Source organism: Aquarana catesbeiana, linkage group LG02 (assembly GCF_042186555.1).
Source record: "Aquarana catesbeiana isolate 2022-GZ linkage group LG02, ASM4218655v1, whole genome shotgun sequence".
In the NCBI taxonomy this organism is placed as follows: Eukaryota; Metazoa; Chordata; class Amphibia; order Anura; family Ranidae; genus Aquarana; species Aquarana catesbeiana.
The window spans coordinates 338,658,097-338,682,026 of NC_133325.1; the positions used below are offsets into that span (position 1 = coordinate 338,658,097).

General features: G+C 43.4%; 2 long non-coding RNA genes across 8 annotated transcripts in view; one reads left to right on the plus strand and one right to left on the minus strand.

The window, feature by feature from the left end:
- Positions 1–409: 409 nt before the first annotated feature.
- LOC141127949 (uncharacterized) overlaps positions 410–23,930 on the minus strand; it is a 63,220-nt gene continuing 39,699 nt past the window's right edge. For 6 of the 7 annotated variants that reach the window (XR_012241621.1, XR_012241618.1, XR_012241615.1 and 3 more), the window contains 2 exons: positions 2,284–2,636; positions 410–673 (listed from right to left, as the gene is read on the minus strand). This is a non-coding gene — a long non-coding RNA (uncharacterized lncRNA). Of the gene's footprint in view, positions 674–2,283; positions 2,637–2,713; positions 3,497–23,930 lie in introns of those variants that run through there. The other variant, XR_012241620.1, reaches the window with a different exon arrangement.
- LOC141127951 (uncharacterized) overlaps positions 5,998–23,930 on the plus strand; it is a 50,268-nt gene continuing 32,335 nt past the window's right edge. The window contains exons 1-3 of the long non-coding RNA XR_012241622.1: positions 5,998–6,184; positions 6,312–6,384; positions 13,181–13,319. This is a non-coding gene — a long non-coding RNA (uncharacterized lncRNA). The remainder of the gene's footprint in view (positions 6,185–6,311; positions 6,385–13,180; positions 13,320–23,930) is intronic.

Consider the following 23,930-nt stretch of genomic DNA (forward strand, 5'->3'; position numbering starts at 1 on the left):
GTAAAGAATAATGTAGAGGTCTGCTTAGGTCCGCCTGAAAAGCTAACAGGCGGACCCAATCGGTTCACCCATGTAAATGAAGCCTAAGAATAAGATTCTACCCATAGACCACAAATATAAGGCGCGTTCTATATTCTTCCCAATGACATCAATGTACCGTGAGGTATTGATAGTAGATTTTGGCGTTTCCTGAGCCCAGAAAGTTCTTCCAAGGGTTCCTTCATGCTATAAAAGTTGAGAAAGGCTGAACTATCCAGTCTACCAAAAACAATTGTGCCTAAACACCAAAGTCTACTGACATGTACAGGTGAAGTGTGTCTTGAGCCGTTGCTGAGCATCCTTGAATAAGAAATAATTGGTAAAGAGAAATAAATGACTCACTATGCATCACAGTGCTTTCCAAATAAGCCTTTTATTGAAGCTGTTTCCTGGGTTTAAAGATATACTAATATAATGCTAATTCTGCAAATGCTGTCATCAGTGAGGTCTGCACTTCCATGCAACAATTTCTTTTTTTCTTGATTTGTAATAAGGGGTTGTATTGTGACTGCCTTTCTCTCATCTTATGGTGAAATAGGGCATGCACACATCAGCAGTAATTTGAAAGCTTTTTACTGAATCCTGTATGAAGCCGCCCACAATAGATAATCACCAAGGAAAGTTCAAACACGACCTGAAAGCAAAAAAAAAAAGTTTGCCATAATCAGCCAAGCTACTTACAATCCTGATAGCTAAAATCTGTAGTGCTACTTATTACAGGCTATGCAAAAGGGTGCAGGTTCACAATGTTACCAGCTTAGCAGGAAAGCCAAAAATCCGGCATGACTGCCAGTGGCTCTGACATTCAGTCCTTAGTTTGCCAAAGTCTCTGAAGCAAATAGACATCTTGCCCTGGTATGCTGATAGGATAGTGGTCCCCAAAAACCTCAGGCAATATTCAGTCAACGCTTCTGTCACGAGTACGCAGAGATAATGGCGTCAGCATGTAGTCCCCCACTAACGTGTTTCGTGCACATGCCCTCCAAATTGACAATGCTGCTGTCTGCAGTGCCCCCTCTGCTCATTCCTCCAGAGTTGTGTCTCACTGATACAAGAAGTGTGTTACTGGACAGATCACAAGGTAAAAACAGAGGGGGGGGAGGAAACTGGCGCAGCCACCACATCTAATGATTGGTAATCTGCAATATAATACATTTTTGGTTTTTGGGTTTAATACTGCTTTAGGAAAGGATTTCCTTTACCTGGCATAGTTTTCCACTCACTTTCTTTCACCAAGACGGGGAAGTAAAAGACAATCTCCCCAATGGGATGCAGACAGGGATCATATTATTATATATTATATATACCTGCGCTATCCAAAACATATTGATATGTAAGATTTAGCAGCTGTAGAAAGTGTGCTAGACAATTTGCTAGGCACAAAGATAATCGGCATAAATGCAAAAACGTTTTACTGAACTCAAATTATTCTCAACTACTATGAAAGTACTGACAATGGACTGCAAACAGCATACACTTTTTACAGCTTTGCAATGTTCTATTAAATTCCATATGTGGCGTCTGTAAGTATATAAGTCTCAATGGGCATACTTTTGTACTTTTGCCCATAAAACTGGCTCTATTTCTTTAAAAAAAAAATGCTTCCACAGAGTGCTTGTATCAAAAGAGTACATGGTAAAGCTTCTTTCAGAACACAGATTATGCAGCGGGGAACCAATTAAGGTTAAGGAATTATTGCTAGCACTCTAAACTGCATGTGTCTGACAAAAGCTCTATTGGAAACAACTGACATATCCTGGTATTCTACCGGGAAGTGAATGGCCGCCAGGTCATCAGGGGAATTTAGCAACAAAAAAGGAATCTTTACTGAAAATGATGTATAAAAATGATTATAAGTGGCTTGATTGAAAGAGCAGTTATTTTCCATGTGACATTAAAGTGCAAATAAGTCTTAGAGCAGAAATGGAAGCTGCAAAAAAGCTGACTAGGTCCAATGACATTTTTATTAGAGAAAGATCGGTAGTTCAGGGTCCTTCATTTGGAATGAACTCCGTAAACCAGGAGTCTCAAACTGGCGGCCCTCCAGCTGTTGCAAAACTACAAGTCCCATGAGGCATTGCAAGGCTGACAGTTACAAGCATGACTCCCTCAGACAGAGGCATGATGAGACTTGTAGTTTCACAACAGCTGGAGGGCCGCCAGTTTGAGACCCCTGCGGCGTAAACCTAACCTCCAGGTCAACAATTAAATACACAGGTGAAAAAATGTAGCTGTTTTACTCACCAACGGATTGGTATTATTGTCCATCCAGCCCTGAGGTTTACACAGTTCTGCAACACAGCACAATCTGTATGGGCAACACTGTCTGTTAAGACAGAAAACCTGACATTTTTCTGCTGCATTTAAGTAGCACTCAGGTCTTGTTCCTCCCACAGCCTGTGACTAAGTAGCGAAAGAAGGAGCAGCAGACAGTCTTTCTGTTTTCTCCAATTATAAGTGTGTTCTTTGTTAGCACATGAGCAGCGCAGCACAGGTGAAAGGATACTTGTGCTGCTTCTTTGTCTTCCAGCCAGAGCTCTGCTTTACAGTGAATTGCAAGAGGCTGATACCAAGTCAAATTCCAGTACTTGTATTGCCTGCAATTAAAAATTTACATTAAAGTGATTGTAAAGTCTTTCTTTTTCTATCAAAATAACAAACATGTTATACTTACCTGCTCTGTGTAGTGGATTTGCACAGAGCAGCCCGGATCCTCCTCTTCTCGGGTGCCTCTTCTGTACTCCTGGTTGCTACCTCCTGTCCAGTACCCCCACAGCAAGCAGCTTGCTATGGGGGTGCCCGAGCCGAGTCACAGATCCCTGTGTCTATTCAGACACAGAGCTGTGGCCCAGCCCCGCCCCGCCCCCTCTCTTTTCTGATTGGCTGACCGACTTTGATTGACAGAAGCAGGAGCCAATGGCACGGCTGTTGTGCCTCAGCCAATCAGGAGGGAGAGTCTCAGACGGCTGAGACACTCATGGACATCGTTGGATAGAGATGGGGCTCAAGTAAGTATTAGGGGGGCCAAAGGGGGCTACTGCAAACAGAAGGCTTTTTATCTTAATGCATAGAATGCATTAAGATAAAAAACCCTCTGACTTTACAATCACTTTAAGTGGCATATTAATGAATACGGAACTGCAATAATTGGTGTCTTTTATATCTGTCTAGAGGTCTGATCAAGATAGTATTTAAAGTGTAAGTTCACCTTTACAGAAAATCTGTGAGGTGAACTTACCCTGGACCCCCTTCCCATCGCAACCCGGTCCTGCTAACCTGGAGTCCGGCGATCGCCCATTCTGACAGATTGTATAGCAGCTTTACCAGTCCAAAGATTTGAAATCCCCGCGGTTTTCTCTCCTCTTCACCTGCGGTGACAGGACGGGCTATGTGGGTTCTGTTTCGTCGGCACCGCACATGTGACGGGGTACTCCTGACGAGGTACGTCTAAGCCCTGGCTTAGACGTACAGCTATACAAGGTCTCCTAACGGGTGATCACCGGGCTTCAGGTCAGCGGGACGGGGGGGGGATGAGGAGGGGGTCCAGTGTAAGTTCACCTTACAGATTTTTCTGTAATGGTGAACTTACCCCTTTAAGGTGACTAGTAGCTTGTCAATGAACCACCATCATTTTAGATTTAGTTGCTAATGTGTGTGTGCTGTTTTTGTTGTTAAAACAATCGGGTGGGACTTAGGCCTCATGCACACTAGACGTTTTTACAGCTGCTCCTAAGGGCATGTGGTGTTTTTTTACTGCCTCTAAGCTCCACAGCATGTTAGCCTATGGGGTTGATTTAGTAAAGGCAAATAGATTGTGCAGTTGCCCTCTGCAAGTGCAGTTGCTCCAGAGCTTAGTAAATGAGGTAAACCTTCACTTTGCAAAGATTACCCGATTAGATGATGGAAGTCAGCAGAGTTTCTGCTCATTTACTAAGCTCTGGAGCAACTACACTTGCAGAGTACACAGTCTTTTTCCCTTTAGTAAATCCACCCTATTATGTCACCTCTTCACTGCATGTTTTAAGCCAAAAATACCTGTACCACCATGTCGCAAATGAGTGCAGGACAGCCCCATTAAGATGGGGGGTGTTGGTCAACAATTACGAACGTAGTGACGTACAAGATGTACGTGTTATCTCCATTACAAACGCTAGTTATATCTGGCTCGTACTTGAATCCGAGCATGCATGGACTTTTGTCCGACGGACTTGTGTACACACGATCAGAAAGTCCGACAACAAACATTTGTTGGCGAAAAATCTGAGAACCTGCTAGCCAACAATTGTTGGTGGAAAGTCCGACAACAAATGTTCGATGAAGCATACACACGGTCGGACTTTCCGCCAACAAGCTCACATCCAACATTTGTTGTCGGAAAATCCGATCGTGTGTACAGGGCATAAAAGTCATATTTAAAAAATCGGTTAACAGTGATGTATTCGTTAAAAAATATGAATTAGTGGGACCCTCAGTCAGTGAACGCTTTTTTTTCTGTAGTAACCTGTTTTTGCTTTAGACCTCCATTCAGCACAGCACGTGGCAGAGGGATATCTTTCATACTTGATTTGCCCTTTCAGCTTCATGTAACATGTCAGGGGCACAAGTGAAGTTTAGGATGGAAGACTTCTTTATCTTCTGTTTTCTGCATGCAACTCTAATTGAAAGTTATTGTTCAACACCAAGCTTTCACTGACTGGAAGTCTCAGTGTCAGTAGAAGCAAGTGCACTCCACCATCTGACCAAGTCTGACCCTGGTCAAGCACATACTCCTTTTCAGAAGTTCAGATCATATTTAAAATACAAAACAATATCACCATCAACTGATGATGCTGCCTATGGTCCCCAATCATATTCTGGCAATCTCCATTGTCTGCTGCAGTGGCGATGAATAGCTGTAAAAGAGCATTATGTTTGTAGTTGAACTAATCCCTATTAGGAGTCAGGGTGCACTAATGCCTCTTCACCACCTGTTAAACACCCTCTGAAGGGCAATCCACCATGGTTTGTACTTCAGAGGGCTAACTGTAGTATAAACTAGCCTTTAAGCTACATGCATACTACCCAGCCATCTATGTTTGGTTTATTCAAATGGATGAGATATTATCTGGTGGGCATAAATAAACCTTATGTTTCCCAGATAAAGCTCTCCTGTGTTTAACTGTACTTATTAGGCAGGAGCCGCTGACAGGCAAGAAACCGGAGCCAAAGGTGGGGGCAGAGCTGTCCTACACTGGAGCAAAAGGCGGGGGGGGGGTAGAGCTGTGGGGAGCTGGAAATCTGGGATTCCAGCCCTGATCCGCGGGACCCCAAGACTGACTTTAAATCCTGGGATGGTCCCCCCATGGAATCCGAGACAGCTGGGAGGTATGCTTATCCTTATACGCATTTACTAATTTTTACTAGTTTAGGTGCATTAAGAGTATCCAATTTTCCCCTGGATGCACAGAATTGTATTTTCTTAGGTCTCATTCACACAGGTATACCTATCCCTACAGTCACGCAAAGGGCTGTCATTGTCCACATGGGATGTGCAGGTGTTGCGTTCATCCACATGCAGGCAGTCCTACTCATGTCTATTGGGATGCAGGAGATGCTGGATAGTTTCGCCCCCACGTCAGTGAGGCCTTATCACATCTAAACTGAATTCTCCTAAACACAGGTAAATGATATAAAATCATTAAATGCACTAACATGTATTTGGAAATGTCCTGCATGTGATTGCCAGTGTGAATTAAGCCTTGGATGCCTGTCATACATAACTTTAGCATGTTCAGACTACAGCTGGGTTATTAACTGCATCAATAGATAATACTACTATTTTTTACTTACTTTTAAGTAACATTTTTACCATTGGATTGTAAATCTCAGTACAGCTGCTTTATGCTATAGAGTATGTGTTGTCTTTATCACAACAATTATACCCATACTGTATCATGTGTGTTTGCATGAATGTTAGTACAAATATTTTATTGGGTGGTGCAGAATGGGCAACAAAGCCTGAATAACCAGTTCTGCTATAGCAGCCAGCACAATGAGAGTTATCTGATCCTCAGCAAAGTGTTTAAGAAAAAAAGGTAAATCATTTACATGCGCAGACATGAACATTCTGAAATTCTCATGGATCTGATTGATGAAAATAAAGAAGGTAAACATTTAGCAGTTATTTCCTTATTAATTGAGCTAAAAGATTATATAATATCATGTGCATGTTACTAGAGGCTAACAGAATCAAATCAATATTATCATTTAAAAAGTGCAAATATATCTTACAGCTATGGCAGCACCCATTCTTTATGAGAGAATATTCAAGCAATTTAGTGCTAAATCTGTTTGGCATTTCATCTGGTATGGTAGTTAATTTTATTTATTTATTTTATTTAATATTAATTTATTTTGGATAGAATGGAGATGAAGTAGAACTGTCTTTATTTCTGCCTGTGCACGCTCTCTATTTGTCCTGTTTACAATACCATTATTATCTATATAAAAATGAATGGTATGCAGGATTTTTGAGGTGCCTATATATTCACCACACCATCAATAAAATTCACAATTTTTATTTGAAAACACATTCGCTAAAAAGGAATAGGATCCTGATAAAACATTAATAATAGAACTACAGTGTCTATAATCAACACCCCGAGCACCCTCCTCAGATAGATCATTATACATAATAAATATCAATAGATGTGCATTGCAAAAGAGAGGTATGGGTGCTGTAACCCAACGCATTTTGCGACTTCCTCAAAGGATCATAGGGTGTAGCTAATGAGAGAAAGTCAGTGTGGGGTTAATGTACTAAAGGCAAATAGACTGTGCACTTTGCAAAATGCAGTTGCACGCTGCAAGAGCAGTTGCTCCAGAGCTTAGTAAACGAGCAGAAGCTCTGCTGTCTTCCATCCTCCAATCATATGCACGCAAAACAGTACAACAATCTAGCCCCGTACACACTATCGGATTTTCCGACAACAAATGTTGGATGTGAGCTTGTTGGCGGAAAGTCCAACCGTGTGTATGCTCCATCAAACATTTGTTGTCGGACTTTCCGCCAACAAATGTTGGCTAGCAGGATCTCACAGTTTTTGCCAACAAATGTTTGTTATCGGACTTTCCGATTGTGTGTACACAAGTCCGTCGGACAAAAGTCCACGCATGCTCGGAATCAAGTACAAACCAGAGATATAACTAGCGTTCGTAATGGAGATATCACGTACATCTTGTATGTCACTACGTTCGTAATTGTTGGCCAACATTTTGTGACCGTGTGTATGCAAGACAAGTTGGAGCCAACATCCTTTGAACAAAAATACATGGTTTTGTTGTCGGAAAGTCCGATCGTGTGTACGGGGCATAAGATTGTATAGTTTTTTTTCACATGCATCAAGCAAATAACAAATAAATACCATTGCAAACAATGAGGTTTATTTACTAAAGCTGGAGAGTGTAAAATCAGGCTCACATCTTCATAGAAACCAATCAGCTTCCAGGTTTTATTTGTAAAAAGAAAGGGAACAGTTTTTGACTCTCCTATACCTATTTCCCTTATCTCAGCGCTATGGAGCACCAATAACATGCATAAGATACATAAAACAAAAATAAAATTCCAATAACATGCATAAAATACATAAAACAAAATAAAAATAAAACCCAAAGTATTCAAAGTGGAATTAAAATATTCAGAAAATGTGTATAACTCAGCAGCCGCTTAATCAAAATAAATCACTTCCTCTTGTCAGATAAATTCTCAATACTAAACCATATTGAATCATTCATCCAAAGCAGTGCTCTTGTCAAAAGTTAAAATTGACTGTACCAAATGTCCAACAACATAGGTGTATTTAGAACAGTACAACAGAGGTAGCAGGTGGTGATAAGAACAGAAAGTCCAAAAGAACACACAGTTGGAGATCCTAGTGTAATCTGTAAAACGTGCACCTTTCACCAGATTCCTCTAACTCGTGTATCACACACCCCTCTGGGGTTTGAACTCACCAGACTTCTATAATAAACGAGCCTTAGCCGATATCCGGGACTACATCCACACCTTGTCCTCAATCAGAATCGCAAACGAAATCCTCAGGTGCCAAAAATATGAGAAGAAAACTCCACATAGTCTAGTCCTGCTTTGAAATTTTATTTGGACACTTCCGATAAATAAAAACATATACTCTTCTAAAATGCAATTTTCACAGTCCTTGCTCCCCGATTGATCTTACAACCGGTTGTCTTTTGTTATTGCCAAACCATTTGCTGAGGGGACATACGATAGTTCCGTAGTGTGCTGAGCGTTCCACGCCATCCCGCACCACTTCCAGTTTCCTCGCTCGGTTGTTTGGAACGCAAGGAGATATCACGTACGTCTTGTGTGTCACTACGTTCGTAATTGTTGGCCAACATTTTGTGACCGTGTGTATGCAAGACGTATGCAAGACAAGTTGGAGCCAACATCCTTCGAACAAAAATCCACGGTTTTGTTGACGGAAAGTCCGACTGTGTGTACAAGGCATAAGATTATATAGTTTTTTTTTTTACATGCATCAAGCAAATAACAAATAAATACCATTGCAAACAATGAGGTTGACTTACTAAAGCTGGAGAGTGTAACATCAGTCTCACTTCTTCATAGAAACCAATCAGCTTCCAGGTTTTATTGTCGAAGCTTAACTGAACAAGCTGACGTTAGAAGCTGATTGGCTACAATGCACAGCTGCACCAGATTGTGAGTGCACCAGTTTTAGTAAATCTACCCCAATGTCTTATAATACTCTTCCTAATTGCTACATTATCATCTATAATATTGACAGTCTATAATATGTCATTACCCATTCATAAAATACTTGAATTTGTTAGGTATTAGACTTAGTAGCATTTTCTTTCTTTGCTCTTCATAACTATGCTTTTTGCATTAATGGTTGGGATTATGATATGTCACAGTATTTAAAACTGAATTCCAGAGGTATGGATTTTTGTTTGCATAGTTGCAGTGGTCCAGCTTGGACCAATGGTAAGCTAAGTATACACTGTGTTTCTTTTTTTTTTTTTTTTTTTTAAACGATAGAAAAAAAACCTCACAGGTCCTTGCATCCACACAACAAGGTGGGTGCAGGGATCTCCCTCACTGCGCTATTGTAGTCTGACAGCAAGGAGTCCCCCCCCCATCAGAATACACTGTTCAGTGCTGCAGCAGCTGATCAAATGCTGGTGTTCCAGTGAACACAGGAGGTTTGCTTGCTTAATACAGACATTTTACTCAATGAATTCAAAACATTCTTTGATTGGCCAATGTACAGATCACATCTCTCCAAGGGATTTGAAAGACAGTGGCGATCGCTGTAGCAGCACTGACTACTACAGTGATTCAGCGCATCCACAGGGGCCCCAGGGATATTGCGTATGCAAAATTACATTGATCCAAGCTGAACCAATGTAAATATGCATCAAAATCCATACCTGGAATTCAGCTTTAAAGATTTTTAGCAAAATTACACAGTTTAATGACAGGGCTGGTACCCTTTGACCTTTGGAGCTGCAAGTAAACAAAACAACAAAAAAATAGCCCATAATACTACAGCACCACAAACCCATTACTATAATAACAGGTAATTATAGAAAGGAATGCAGAGGGAGTACCTCATGAATAAAGGAATTAGGAATAATAGTTCCGGGCTATGGGAAAGAAAAACATAAATGCATGTATATTGCTTCTGCCTCCACTCAGTCTGTTACCATAAGTAAAGTCTGTAAACTGAAATAAAAATAGAGAATGGATGTGACACTGCTTCAGTGAGATAGTACCTTTATAACACAATTCCTCCCCTACTGTGCCAAAGATGAATCTAAAAGTATAATTCTTAAAGTGAAATTCCTTCTTTTTGTTATATAACTCAATATATCAAAGCAATTATTAAATAAAGTAGAATGCAATAATGCTTATAACTGATAATGCTCAGTTCTAACAATGCAATAAATAAATAAAACAAAATCCAATGCAATTATTAAACTGAATAAACACATGTGAAAAAAGTGCTCATTAACTAGAGTGCCAAGTGCTATGAGTAATCTCTATTTTAACCAATTGATAATGATGATTAACAGTTCATACTGTAAGTCCATAAATAAATAAAGTGCTGTTTTTGCTTTAGTGAATTCCTGGGAAAAAACACATGCGGTGTGCCAATGTCTCCTCTTGTGCCCCCCCTCCTGGTCTGCACTCACCAGAAAGCCATCCCCACTCCGGGGGTAACTAACATCCACAGACCACGAATCTGTAGCTGGAGCCCCAGTCTGGAAATACTATAGCTCTCCTCATCTGTTAGATCCTCTTAGCCAGCAGACTCATGCATTAAATGAATGGAAAAAATCCCATAGCATAATTCTGTTTACTTGTTTATTAAAAGAGTAAAAATCCACTTACATGGTATAAAGATATGACATGCAACAAAAAACAGGAAGTGTCTGGTGATGTGATGCTTTCCACAGACCGCAACCCGGAAGTGATGCGAAGATGCAAGAAGCTTCACCCTACGTGTTTTGTCAAAGTGATGTTATCAGGAACGCACAAGGAGAGGGAGCGCTAGTGGAGACACTGGCACACTTTGTGAATAAAGTACAAGTATATGAATACTTTATCACTACACCTAATCGTTTTTAGGGAAAAGGTGGTCAGATTTCTTACAAAATTTAACATGGAATCCAGTTACAGAGCTAAAACCTTTTTAAACCTTATTATGTCTATAGCACTACCCCTGCATGAGCCGCTGGTGAATATGGTTATCTCCCACCCTGCACAGCCAGGCACATGAATTTTCCACACGCTCTTGAGACAAGAATAACTCCTTGTGGCTTTGTTTTGTTTTTTTATTATGGGGAAATAAACTTGAAAGGGCAGGGTTGTTATTGGATGCCCACTTGATCAGTAAGAAATCTTCAGGAACTCAACTATACACATCCAGAATATACAAACTTCTCCTTCTTCTACCTCCAGCACAGATGTGCTTGTAGAACTACAACTCCCAGGACCAGCTAGCACTGACTGTTTGATCCAACAAAATCTCAGTTAGATCCAAGTGAATGCCATTTGCAGTCAGGGACCACAGGCCCCTTTAGTAGTACAGCAAAAATAGAGTTCTTTGGTGCTAGCTGTCCTTTGTTATGGCTACTGCGCCCAGTACCACCTCTTCAGGCACTGGCTGCAGCTGGTCCTTTCACTAGCCCTCCTGGCTACTTCTCCACAGTCCTCCCAGACTGACTCTGCATCCATCCCAGACTGCTTGCACCCAATCCCTTCAGGCATGCCTCTTAGTCCTCTGACTGTAACACTCACCAGCACTCTTGGCTGTCTTCCTCCCTGGAGATTTACCCGGCAGTGTCCTTCTGCTGTCCCCTCCTTGCTCCTGTGCCTCCAAGTCAGGATCCCTCCCTGTCATGAGAGGGGGTCCCTTTCGCACCCAAGCCCAGGCTTGAGTTTACCCCCAGACTGGGGTGTCACTTTCAAAGGCCTCTGACAGTCTAACACTGCATCTCCATCTTCCACCTGAACTCCGCACTGCCCCAGCTGGGCTGACCCTGGGTCAGGGCCCTCAGAACACTCCAGCCAGCTTCTCTTAGACCCCTCCAAACTGCTTCTGGAACCTTCTCCAAGTTTCCAGCAAGCGGAGAGGAGTCAACGGAGAAGCTGCTGCTGAGTCATTCAGCCTGCCTGTCAATCCAACCTTGACTCAGAAAAACACCCTATCCTTAGTACTCTAGCCACGCTAGGGTGTGCTACACTCACCCCCATCCGATATAAATACGTTTGGAAGGGGGAAGGGGAACAAACTGGGATGGAGCTATGGTACAAATAAATAATAGTAGAAAAATATACATCTGACCCCTTCCCAACTGCTTCTAGAACCTTCTCCAAGTTTCCAGCAAGCAGGCAGAGTCACCAGAGAAGCTCCTGCTGAGTTATCCAGCCTACCTGTTTCACTCAAGCCCTGACCCAGAAAAATACACAGACAATTTACCTAACCTAACAAAAAACATATTCTTAGCACTCTAGTCACGCTAGGGAGTGCTACATGTCTAATATTTGATTCATTTGTAAACAAAAAGCAGGATAGGACACATTTTTCTGTTTCCTTTAAAGATCTATTTTATTGTACAGTATATCTAAAGCCGAAACTTTTCAAAAATAGGGATTCAAATAAAGAATTGGAAAAACCTTTTCAGGTTTGTTTGTTTTGCTATATCTGTCCCAACTGGGAGATTTGCTTCACTTCCTGTCCTGCAGACACAACAAGAAATAAATGTAAATCTCTCCAAAGCCTGAGAAATCCCATCTAAAGTTGGATTTACATGTTCAATCAACGGGTTGAATGAAAAAAAAAAACATACAGATCCCTGCATCAACACAATGATGTATGATGTAGGGATCTCTCCTGCTGAGACATTGTATTCTGATCTGACAGCAGGGCCCCCCCCCCCCTTCCCCGTCAGAATACACAGATCAGCCCTGCAGCCGTTGGCTGCAAGCACGGATCAAATACTGGTTTCCCGTTCTACAGTTGAACAGACAGTGGTATACATGTACCGAAAGTTGGCTGGTTCTTGCTAAGCCGACTTTCAGTACTTGCACAGTATACCTAGCTTTAGACAGTTTTCACTGAAACAATTTCCTTCACGCAGGAAAATTTTTGTTTTGGTGACAACTCAAATATTTGGATTTTCCTTTATTTTCAGTCCAAGTGACAATAGTCACCAAGAAAAATAGAGAGGGCAAACACCTCCAGTGGGGACACAGACAGCAAAAGAGACCTAACAGGGGTTCTAACCCCTCATCACTTTATTGCATTAGATAATCTTCAAAGCCCAATTCCAGCCAAAACTTTTTTGTTTTCTAGACTGGTTTTGAGCCTCTGTCAGTTTTTTATTGCCCTCTCTATCCTTATCGGGGAGATTCCTGCCAAATCCCATCAAATCTATCTAATTGATACCCGTACAATATTCTGCAAATGTTATGCATGAGAATCAAGTTTGTTTTCTCTGTCTACACATTGATTGAATTCATACAACATTTTATCTTGATTGCAGATGATGTTTGTTTATAAGAATGTGTGCAACAACCATTAACAAGAATTGTTTGTTTTAATCTGTATCATAGGATTTTCAAGATCTGGATGAAACCCAATTAAAATCCATTGCCAAAGGCCAGTCAACTCAACAGCGAACATGCCTATTAGCTGAATTATTAACAAGGCTTTTCTACTTTGTAGTCTCTTTTTCCATGTCAATGACAACAGGTAATAAGGAGACAACCTAATGGTAACTAGTAAGATAAGTGACTCTCTCTTAAAAATAAGCTATCACATGTTAAACAACAGAACAGTGTTGTCCTGTGGATTGAAACAAAGTACAGATTGCTTTTATTTTTATTTTTTTTATTCACACTGCTCTTTCCAATTGGGATGAACTTATCTGTCTGGGTTTGACATATCTTGCTTCAGGTTCAACATTCATGAAACTCCATTAAATCTATTAAAGAAATGTCTTGTTTTTCAATTTTGGCCAGAAGGGCTAATAAGAAAGATATTGTTAAACAAACAGCCTGTCGTGAACACGTAGCAAAGCCAAAATTATAGCTGAAGTTTCATAAAATGTATATTTTTTAAATCAGCATAAGGGATGGTATTTTCATTGAATTAAATCTGTTATTTGGGGCTGCTATGTTCGTTGATATCCTTAGATCTCTACCCCCCCATTACCCCAGAAGCTGTGATCTTCCAGTACCGTGGGGGTTAATACGAGGGGCTGGACCTGTCACAAGCACCCATCTGAAGTGCCAACTATGCCTTCCTTTCTGCCCTCCCCCTGCTCTATTCATAAAAGCTGTACTATAACTTCCCACAACTAAAAGCGCTCCATTAATAAAGGAGGGATGAACGAAAGGGCCAACTCCCCTATTTGTACTGGTGACTATTATCATTGGGACAGAAAGTAATGGCAAACCAACATTTTAGAGCCGTCATCAAACCAGTAGGAAAGATACATCTTCCAATGGAGACATCTGTTTCAATGACAACTGTCCAAGGGCCCATTCACATGCATTGTTAAAAGAAGAGCTCCAGTTCCCCTTCCCCAAAAATTAAAAGTCAGCACCAATAAATACTGTAGCTGGTGACATTTACTATAACGACACTTAGCTGTCCAGAGATCCAGAGCTGTCCTCACCTGAGCAGATTCTCCAATTGGCTTCGGGTGCAAGCGCTGGAATCTTAACTAAGTGAAACCGGAGTGAAGCCTAGCAGCCTCACAGACTGTTTCCCACTATGCATGCGCAAGCTGTGCAAGCTGTGCTGTGCTGCGTGTTTTGTAAATGATCCTACAGTCTTCTGTGACCTGTGATGTGTCCCAGAAGGCTGTGGAGGAAGGAGGGGGGCCACGGCGACCCAACAGGAAGTGCCAATTGTTAAAGTGCTATCCCTTTGAAGAAGTCACATGACAAGTGATGCAACGCGTTGGGTGGAGCTGGTGACGTAATTTCCAATGTCTCGTACATCGGAATTAGCGGTGAGGAGGCGAGGAGCTCGCAGCTTGGAAATATTACTTGCATCCTATACAAGATGTGGAAATTGTGAGTGCACAATTCTTATGTTTTAAAAAATCCTATTCTAAATGGTATTGCGCAATGAACTCCTTTTATGTATTTTGAGCAACATCTGAGAATCGATTTCCAAAGAACGTGTGTGTTCTTAATTACCGAAGCTGGTGTTCCTGATGATTGAAGATCTCCTTTTACTTATACACAAGGCTTGATTGGACCCTTATGGGTCTTCTTTTAAGGTGAGCGGCTAATTCACTCAGATGGGGATGGTGGTGGTGATTGCACATCCATTACTTTGTGGCACGAATCGTATTACTTACTTGGAGGTGAAAGGGACAGCCACTCATTTCAGAATCATCACGATTGTTGGACTTTTTTCATTAATGGTAATTTTATTGTGGTTTTCACTTTTGTGTTTTCGTATCTCTGTTTAGTGTTGTAGATAGATATTTTAAAGGATTTATCTATAGTGCTGAATAAGAGCACCATTATTTGCATATTTAGGCTACTCTCACACTGGAGCAGGGGGGTGTTAGCGGTAAAGCGCCACTAGTTTTAGCGGCGCTTTACTGCTGTTATAGCGGCGCTTCATGGCCGCTAGCGGGTGCTTTTAACCACCGCTAGCGGACGAATAAAGGGTTAAAAGTGCCTGCAAAGTGCCACTGCCAAAGTGCTTTGCAGGCGCTTCGGCAGAGCTGCCCATTGATTTCAATGGCGGGGCAGTGCAGGAGCGGTGTATACACTTTTCAGGTGCTTTTCAGGCGCTTTATGGTGCAAGAGAGATGAACGTGTGGACTGTCTTGCACCCTTTCTATGCCTGCTCACTTTTTATCTCTTCCAACTGTCCTGCAGCCTAACACGTTTTCTGCAGCTATTTTAACTGCCCATACATGAGTAGTTTTCCTTTACCCAGCCGTCTGATCAAAGAACAATCGTATTCCTCCAATCCACACAATGTCCCCCACCAATGTACATTTGTAGCGTAGGTTGTGGCACAGTGGGACACTGCTATGGGAGGGAAGGGTGTACAGTGGTTACTGCTATAGGGAAAAGGGGGGCAGAGGACACCACTGTGGTTGTGTGTGTGTGGGGGGGGGTGGGGGTGTGAAGGGGCAGAGAACACTGTTATGGGCAGGGTCACATTCTGTGTGTAATGCACTATTTTACCCTGCATTCTGAGCGCAAGGCACTCCTGATCCCTGTATTCTGACTGCAACACACCCCATATCCCTGCATTCTGAGTATAACACACTCCTGATCCCTGCATTCTGAGCATTACACTCCTGATCCCTGCATTCTGAGCATAACACACTCCTGATCCCTGCATTCTGAGAGCAACACACTCCATTCTGAGAGCAACACACTCCTGATCCCTGCATTCTGAGAGCAGCACACTCCTGATTCCTGCATTCTGAGCATAATACACTCCTGATTCCTGCATTCTGAGCATAACACACTCCCGATCCCTGCATTCTGAGCATAACACACTCCTGATTCCTGCATTCTGAGCATAACACACTCCCGATCCCTGCATTCTGAGAGCAACACACTCTTAATCCCTGCATTCTGAGAGCAATGCACTCCTGATCCCTGCATTCTGAGAGCAAGCACTCCTGATCCCTGCATTCTGAGAGCAACGCCCTCCCCGATCCTGCATTCTCAGCGCAATGCACTACATAACCCTGCATTCTGAGTGGAAGGCAAGCCTTAACACTGCATTTTGAGCATAACGCACTGCTTAACCCTGCATTCTGAGCACAGAGCATACCTTAACCCTGCATTTTGAGCATAATGCACTCCTTAACCCTGCTTACTGTCTTTTTATTTTTGTTTGGTGGGGTGCTTCAGGATTCCCTGCCTATAGGTTCTGTTATGGAAATGTTTAAGAGCTCCAATCGAGCTCAAGGTTATCTGCTGCTGTCTCTAATTTGAAAAGTGTTGATATGCATGCATATAAAAGTAAACACACTGAGACACGCTCAGTTTCGTTACTGTTACACTTCTAATTTATTCAAGGCGGTGTTAATGTTTTATACACACAAATACGTCATTGCTATGTCAGTCTAATAGGTACATCTCATTGGTCAAGATAGAAAAGAAGATGGATAATTTTCATAACGAGGTTTGGCTCTCTTTGTTCTTATCTCCAGTTCCGCGTTCTTCTGTGTGTGGGAGGTAGGGGGTACACGCCATTTTGAGAAAATATAGGAACAGAGCTAATCTGTATACTTATATAATGAGTAAGGAGAGAAATATGTATGCACATAAGAAAATAGACATTTTCAGATTACTATTATTATTATCTACATCACATTCCTTCACAATCCCCCCTAAAATGACTATTTTCTCTTTTCTGTCCCTAATACTAAAGGTCCCACTTTGGCCTGGCCCTTCTCCTCAGCAACTCTTTTAGGCTGTATATAGAATTGGGCAGTAACTGTTCACTTCCCTCCTCGATACAGCTGGAGAGGTGCAGTCAGGCGCTATCTATCCCTATAACCCTATAGGATTGTGAGATTATGGACAGGGAGTGACTGTAGAGGAGTGAAGGGTTTGTCATCTTCCATCATAAGGAGGTCCTCTTCTTCTTGGTGGAGAAATGTAGGTGTGCTATTGTCTACAGCCTTGCTCATTAACTTTTTTACAAAAGGTAGAATACAGCATATAATCAGGGCTAAAAGGACCAGGATTATTAATACCGTTACCCGTATCTGGGCGAGCACCTTCTGCCACCCACTCATCCAGCTAAAATATTGGTCCCATGGGTCTGTGATACCTGAGTTCTTCTTCAACTCTAGTGACAGATCTTCTAATTTCTTTATAGCTAAAGTAACCTTACCATTTGGGCCAGTATTATCAGGAATGTATGTACAACAGGTTCCCGTTTTTTCCTATGATTTTACAAAACACCTCCTTTCCCAGATAACACCATGTCTAAGGCCATCCGGTCCCGGAATGTCATGTAGGAAGTGGGGGCTAACTGATCAGAAATTCCCTGGAGGGCATCTTTAGAGTAATTTACAAATCTCTGTTGGTTATAATATGTATAGTGTCAGGTCACCTAGAGGCTGGGTGACAGATGCACACCGTTGGGATCAGGAGTGCACTGCAAGGTAGTGGACCCTACGGGTGACTGCTGCGGATTGTACCCTGGGAGGTTCAGGAAGCAGGTCTACTGGATCACTGACACAGATCCCACTGGGAGCTAGAGCATAGATTCCCCAGGGCGCGGAGTCTAAGAGCCAGCAGGTGTTCACCAGAGCCTCTAGTGGTGAGGATGGACTGCGCTGCAGTCTGGCTCCAGGTCGCGGCCCCCAGGGTCTCACAGCTCACGCTCACCGTAGACTACAGGAGAAGAGGAAGGAGGGAGCTGGCTGGAACAACAAGGAAAGTAAGGTACAAGCCAAGGTCGGTAACAGGAATCAGATATAGGAAACACAGCAAGTACACATAGAGGCTAACACACAGTGGTTGATCAGCACTGCTGACTTGCAGTGCACAGGTTAATATAGGGTTCCCTGATAGGGCCTGGGGTGGGGCCATACTTAGAGGAGAGGTTACAAAAGCAGTCAGGTGAGGGTCAGCTGGTCTCTAGAGATGAACACATGGAGACAGGTATGCTGATCGACAAACTCTATTGCATAACCATGACATGTAGTTAATCCAATCTACATTCTTGCTGACAGTTGTTATGGGGATCAAAGACTCAAAACCAGCTTTTACCTGATCCCTGGCTTTAAACTCATCAGGGACCCCCCTTGTAACCCCTATGACATGTATGTATACGTGAGGGTCAAAGCTTCCGGAGAGAGCTGCTCGCTTCCTCCTCTGACTGTGTGCTGGGTCAGTGTATGTATCAGGGGTATCTTTGGTTAGGATATGGGGCTTTCTATTTTCATTTTTTTTGTCTAATGCACTCTGTGTTTCAACCCACTGGCCCTCACAGAAACCACAACTCTGTCCCCAGTAACTGTCTGTGTGGCATACATATATGTCCTTACCGTCAAGGATATCACTGTACCAATGGCATCACCATGAAGGGTCAAACGGACAAGGTACTATGTCACAGTAATCTAAGGTAAAGGTGGTCACATGTGTACCTGAAGAGTTACACCAAAACGTAATTATGTTATCATTTTTGTGATGGCCACCTCCTGGGCCCCTCCCCCCTAGATCAAACAGAAAAAGGATATGCAGCACCCGAAAACACGCTCTCCTGCAGTGATAAGCGTGCATTCAGGTGTTCTTCCTGGCCAACTTGACTGAGGTGGCTGTGGTCAGCAAAACTTGGAATGGACCATCATAACTTGGCTCAAGGATCTCCAGACAGTAGTTGGTGTGTTCCTGTATCTAATTCAGGATCTGGAATGGAAGAAAACACCTGGACATGCATTCAGGTTAATTCTCGTGATAATGTGGTTACATAATTAGTCAACACATCAGACTGCAACTGTAACTGTTGTGGAAAGTAACAACCAAGTCTGGGAGCTGAACCAAACAAAATTTCATAAGGGGATAGGGCATGTTTCCCCTGGGGGTGTGTCTGACACTGAACAGGGCAATGGGCCAACTCATGTTAGTCTATTGGGCCATCTTTAACATCCTGTTTTTAGTGTCCCATTCATCCTTTCTACCTTCCCGCTACTTTGAGGGTGGTATGGGATGTGTAGTGCCAACTGAACCCCCAGTGCTGCCCAAATCTCTTTAGTAAGGGTTGTTGTTAGGGCTGGTCCCTGATCTCTCAATATCACCTCTGGGACCCCAAATCTACATACTATCTCACTCAGTAATTTCTTAGCTGTGGTCCTGGCAGTCATGACCACTTCCACTAGGGCGTATTCGAATCTGCCACTTCTTGGCACTTGAGAATGATCAATTTGCATCCTCTGGAATGGGGTATAGGGCTTTTGCCAGGTGCTTCTTCTGTGCATTCTGGGTTACATTTGGTGCAGATAATGCATGATCTGCAGAAGCTGTCGGTCAGTGGAGTAACTCTTGGTGCAACACTTGTTGATAAGAGAGTTCATAAAAGTCTTTGTCAAGTGGGCAGCTCCATGTGCCCATTGCACCACGGCTGGGTACATACTCCTGGGTAGACAAGGCTTCTTGTTGCACTCGAATAGTCCATTTCTGAGAGTTGTTCCTCTCCGTTTCCAGCTTTCCTTCTTATCCGGACTTGCTGTTTCCTGTAGTTCTTTTAGATAAACTCTGTCCACTGGGAAAGTCTGTAAGGTAAGCACGGGGTGGTCTTCTTCTACCACCCTGCTGTCCACTTCCCGCGGACCACCAGCTGTCTGTTTGGCAGCTGTATTGGCTCGATGATTGCCTTAAGCTTCTTTTGAGTTCATTTTGTCGTGTGCTTTTACTCAGAATAGTCACTTGGGTTGGGAGAAGCAAGGCATCAATCAATTTTTCACAGGTGTTCCTGCAGCCATCAGGAATCCTCTGTCCTAGATAACACCATAATCATGGGCAATGCTGAAAGCATATCTTGAGTCCATGAATGTTGGCTCTTTTTCCCTCTGCCCATTTACGTGCTGTAGTAAGTGCTTATAGCTCTGCCTCCTGTGTAGACATCACCGGTGTTAAGGCTTCAGCTTGTAGAACAGTGTTTTCAGTGGTGACCGCGTGTCCTGTGCGGTCACGGGGGTAACAAGTCAAGACTCTACTCCTCCTCCTCCTTTCCCCCCTCGAGAAGTGGAAGAAGGGTGGTAGGGTTCAGTGTTTGACAACTTAATAGAGTAATGCTGTCCAGTAGGAGGGAACACAGGAGTCTCAAGTGTCTGGTAGTGGACAAGTGTTTCGGCTGGATCTTGGTTGAATATGGCAACAACGTCATGGGGAACAAGCAGAACGAGGCAGTGTCCGAGGACCAAGTTCAAAGTTTTGTCAAGCAAGTCTTGTGTAGCAAATCCAGCTCGCAGACACAATAGGCCTCCTCTTGCTACCGCATCCAGCCGACAGGAATAATATCCTATGGGGCGTAGGCTGATGCCGTGTGATTGGGTGAGTACACCTGCAGCATGTCCCAGACGTTCGGATACAAAGAGCTTGAGCGTTTTGTCGTAGGCTGGGAGCCCTAGCGCCGGGGGTGGCGCACTCAAGGGTTTCAAACTTTAGATATTTCTTCAGGAGACATCTGGAAGGGTCTGATTGCAGAGCATCAGTAGGAAGGCTTCTGGAATCCATGCTCTGCACTAGGAAATTAGTCCAAGGAAGGCATGAAGGAATTTCTGACCTTGTGGCAGTGGGGTGTCGTGTCCCATGGGACAAACGGTGTCCAAGGAAAATGACAGGTGTTGAGCACCACTGCAATTTGGGCTTTGAGACTTTGCAGCCCTGGTTGGCAAGATAGCACAACAGGCTTTCTGAGGTGACTTCAACAGGGGGTAAGTCAGCTGCACAAAGGAGAAGGTCATCAACATGTTGGAAGAGAATCACTTCCGGGTGTTCCTCTTGTCATGTGTTAAGGATGATAGCCATAGCTTTTGCAAACTGGCTTGGAAAGTTCTGTGCCCCTTGTGGCACAACTGTTTAGGTATGTTGCCGTTTCTTTCCGTGGATGAATGCGAAAAGATACCAGCAGAAGGGGTGAGGGTGGACACTGAAGAAAACGTTTGTAAGGTCCACCTCTGTGAGGTATTTTGCAGTCAAAGGCATCCACAGTAGGTACCTGGTTCTCTTTTTAGGATTCTCTTCTTGGGGTTATTGTGGTTTCCGGGGCAATGAAGCGCCCTCTTTTAGCTTGACTGAAACTGGTGGCACCTTTAAGTTACCGTTGTCTCCCGGTCCTGTGGACCATAGGCACGCAGGGATTCTGTCAAGTACTTCCTGCAGTATTGAACTTGAAGTTTTTTTTTCTTCATTAAGTGTCATCAGGAGAGGCAGAGAACACAAAGCAGATGAGTCTTCTAAAGATAGGGGAGTATGTAACTTCACCCCCCTTCAGGCGTGTCCTGATTGAGGCCTGTAGTCTGGACAACACATCAGCTCCTAGTAGATTCAAGGGACATGTAGAGGACACCACAAATCCGGCAAGCAAATCAGGAAGTGGAAAGGAAAGAATTATTAGGCAGGTTCACCGCTCTCAACACACTTTTGGCTGCACCCCTGTCAATGAGGAAAGTGGTAGGTTTTTTGTCTGGGACATCTTGGGGCTCTGCATTCTTTCCTTATGTGACCCCATTTCCCACAGTTGTAACAGGTGATCCTTACCCTGGTATTGGGCAGTGGTGGTGGACGAGTGTAGGCGGGATCTTCATCATGGGTTACCATGAGGGGCGTTGGTTTTTTACCTTTTTGATTTTCTATACCTCTGGCCACCAACAATAAATCAGACATTTTCATTGAATAGTATTCAGGGCGGGCCACCATCAGGCCTTTTCTGATATCCTCTCTGAGCCCTGAAACAAAAGCAGTTGATAACATGTGTGTGTGTGCCTTTATGAGTCTAGCATGATACTTCTTCACAGACTCCCCTTTATCTTGGGTAATATCTTGGATTGTGGTCTTCTGATCCGTCAACTTCTCCTTTGCCCAGTCGTGGAGTTGTGCACAGAACTCCACGCCTGAGGTGTAGGAAGTGGCACTTGTCAGGCAGGCATCATTGAAGGCCATCTGCATGACTGGCCAAAAGACATATCCTGCTTTGATTTGGCATAGGCTGATCAAGTCTCTCCAGGCAGCTGAGTAAGTTTCTTGTATTTGCACTATCCTGTGGTAGAAGGGAATTGGCTGCTTCTCTGGGTCAGGCAGACTTGTCACTAAGGCCGCTGCTTGTGATAGAGTAAAAGCGACATACATCACTGGTGCCCCTTCTGGTAACCGAGACTGTTGTTGGGGGCGGGGGCTGACAAGAGGCACTGTTCTTTACGGTTGCCAGCATGTGTTTGAGATCCTCTCGGAACTGAGAGTCTGGAGCCGGATTGGGGGTTAAATCAGTGGGTGGCCTTGCTGCCTGCTGTCGGGCTTCCCACTCAGATGCTTCTTCATCATTAACATATCCGGCCTGGGAATGTGATGCTCCCGTATTGGGGAAGACAGGTGTGTGGTATGAACCATCTTGGTTTAAAACAGCGAGGGCTGGGTACAGGCTGTTTAAGCTTACTGGGTGTACCAAGATGGCCGCCGGCAGGAAGTGCACTGGACTGGGTAGAAAGTGAAGGCATGGGTGCACTAAGATGGCCGCCGGGCTGAGTTGTCACAGTGGGTTGTGCTTGGGTAGTGAGAAAGGAGTGGTTGTTAGACGGAGGGCAGTGCTGTCCCTCCCCTCCTTTGTTTCAGGTTCCAACATATTATCAGTTTTGTGATAAACATACATAATACAATCGCCATCTTTCTTAGCTTCCTTTATCCAATTTTCTTTATCACACAGGATTTTTCTCCCTGTCTCTTCAGCAACATAACTTTCACCATTTCTTTCAACTTTGTTAACTATTTCAACATCTTCTTTGCAATATCACTTTCTTTTCCTTTTTTTAAAAGAGAAAAATCACTTTCTTTTTTCTCTCGTACAACCAAGGGGTTAATATTTTTCTCAGCGTTCTTATCAGCAAATTCCTTCGGTGTGGGCACATAAGACTAATGTACTGTTAATCTCAGAACAAGAACAAACACATCAGGGGTAGTGAGGAGCAACGGCCCGCGACCCAACAGATCCCCCGGGCAGCCCCCCTCCCCCTCTCGTGTATATCAAACAATAAACCACAAATACAATCACGACAGGACATTACACCTGCCACTCTTCGAACTGCAAAATTTCAGCAGGCTAAAATGACCACAAGGGCAGACCACCCTGCAAAATAAACACGTTTATAGACATTTGCCACAAGGGAAACAATCTCATGCCAGAGGCCAAAAGCTCATCTGGAGATGAGACTACCCATTCACACATGTAGCACTTCAGGCTGCAAAGCCAGCAGCTGAAATTCCCCTCAAAGGTTCGTCGAACCTAGAGTAACAAGTCTACAACGTTTGCTACACGGGAAACAATCTCATGCCAGAGGCCAAAAGCTCATCTGGAGATGAGACTACCCATTCACACATGTAGCACCCTTAGACTGCTGAGTTTCGTAGCCCAAAGAATGGCAGACAGTGAACAAAGAATACAGTCAGCAGAAACCCATTGGCAGGTTCGTTAAAACAACCTCAGGCGAGGAAATACCTGCCTCTAAAACAGTCTCAGCATACCGACAGAATCCAGCCGTCAACCGAAAGATAAGAGAGTCGTACAGTGGTAAGAATATCAATCAACTCACCGGTACTGTTAGGGCTGCGCAAACCCCACTCTCATTAATCAGTTAACGCCCGA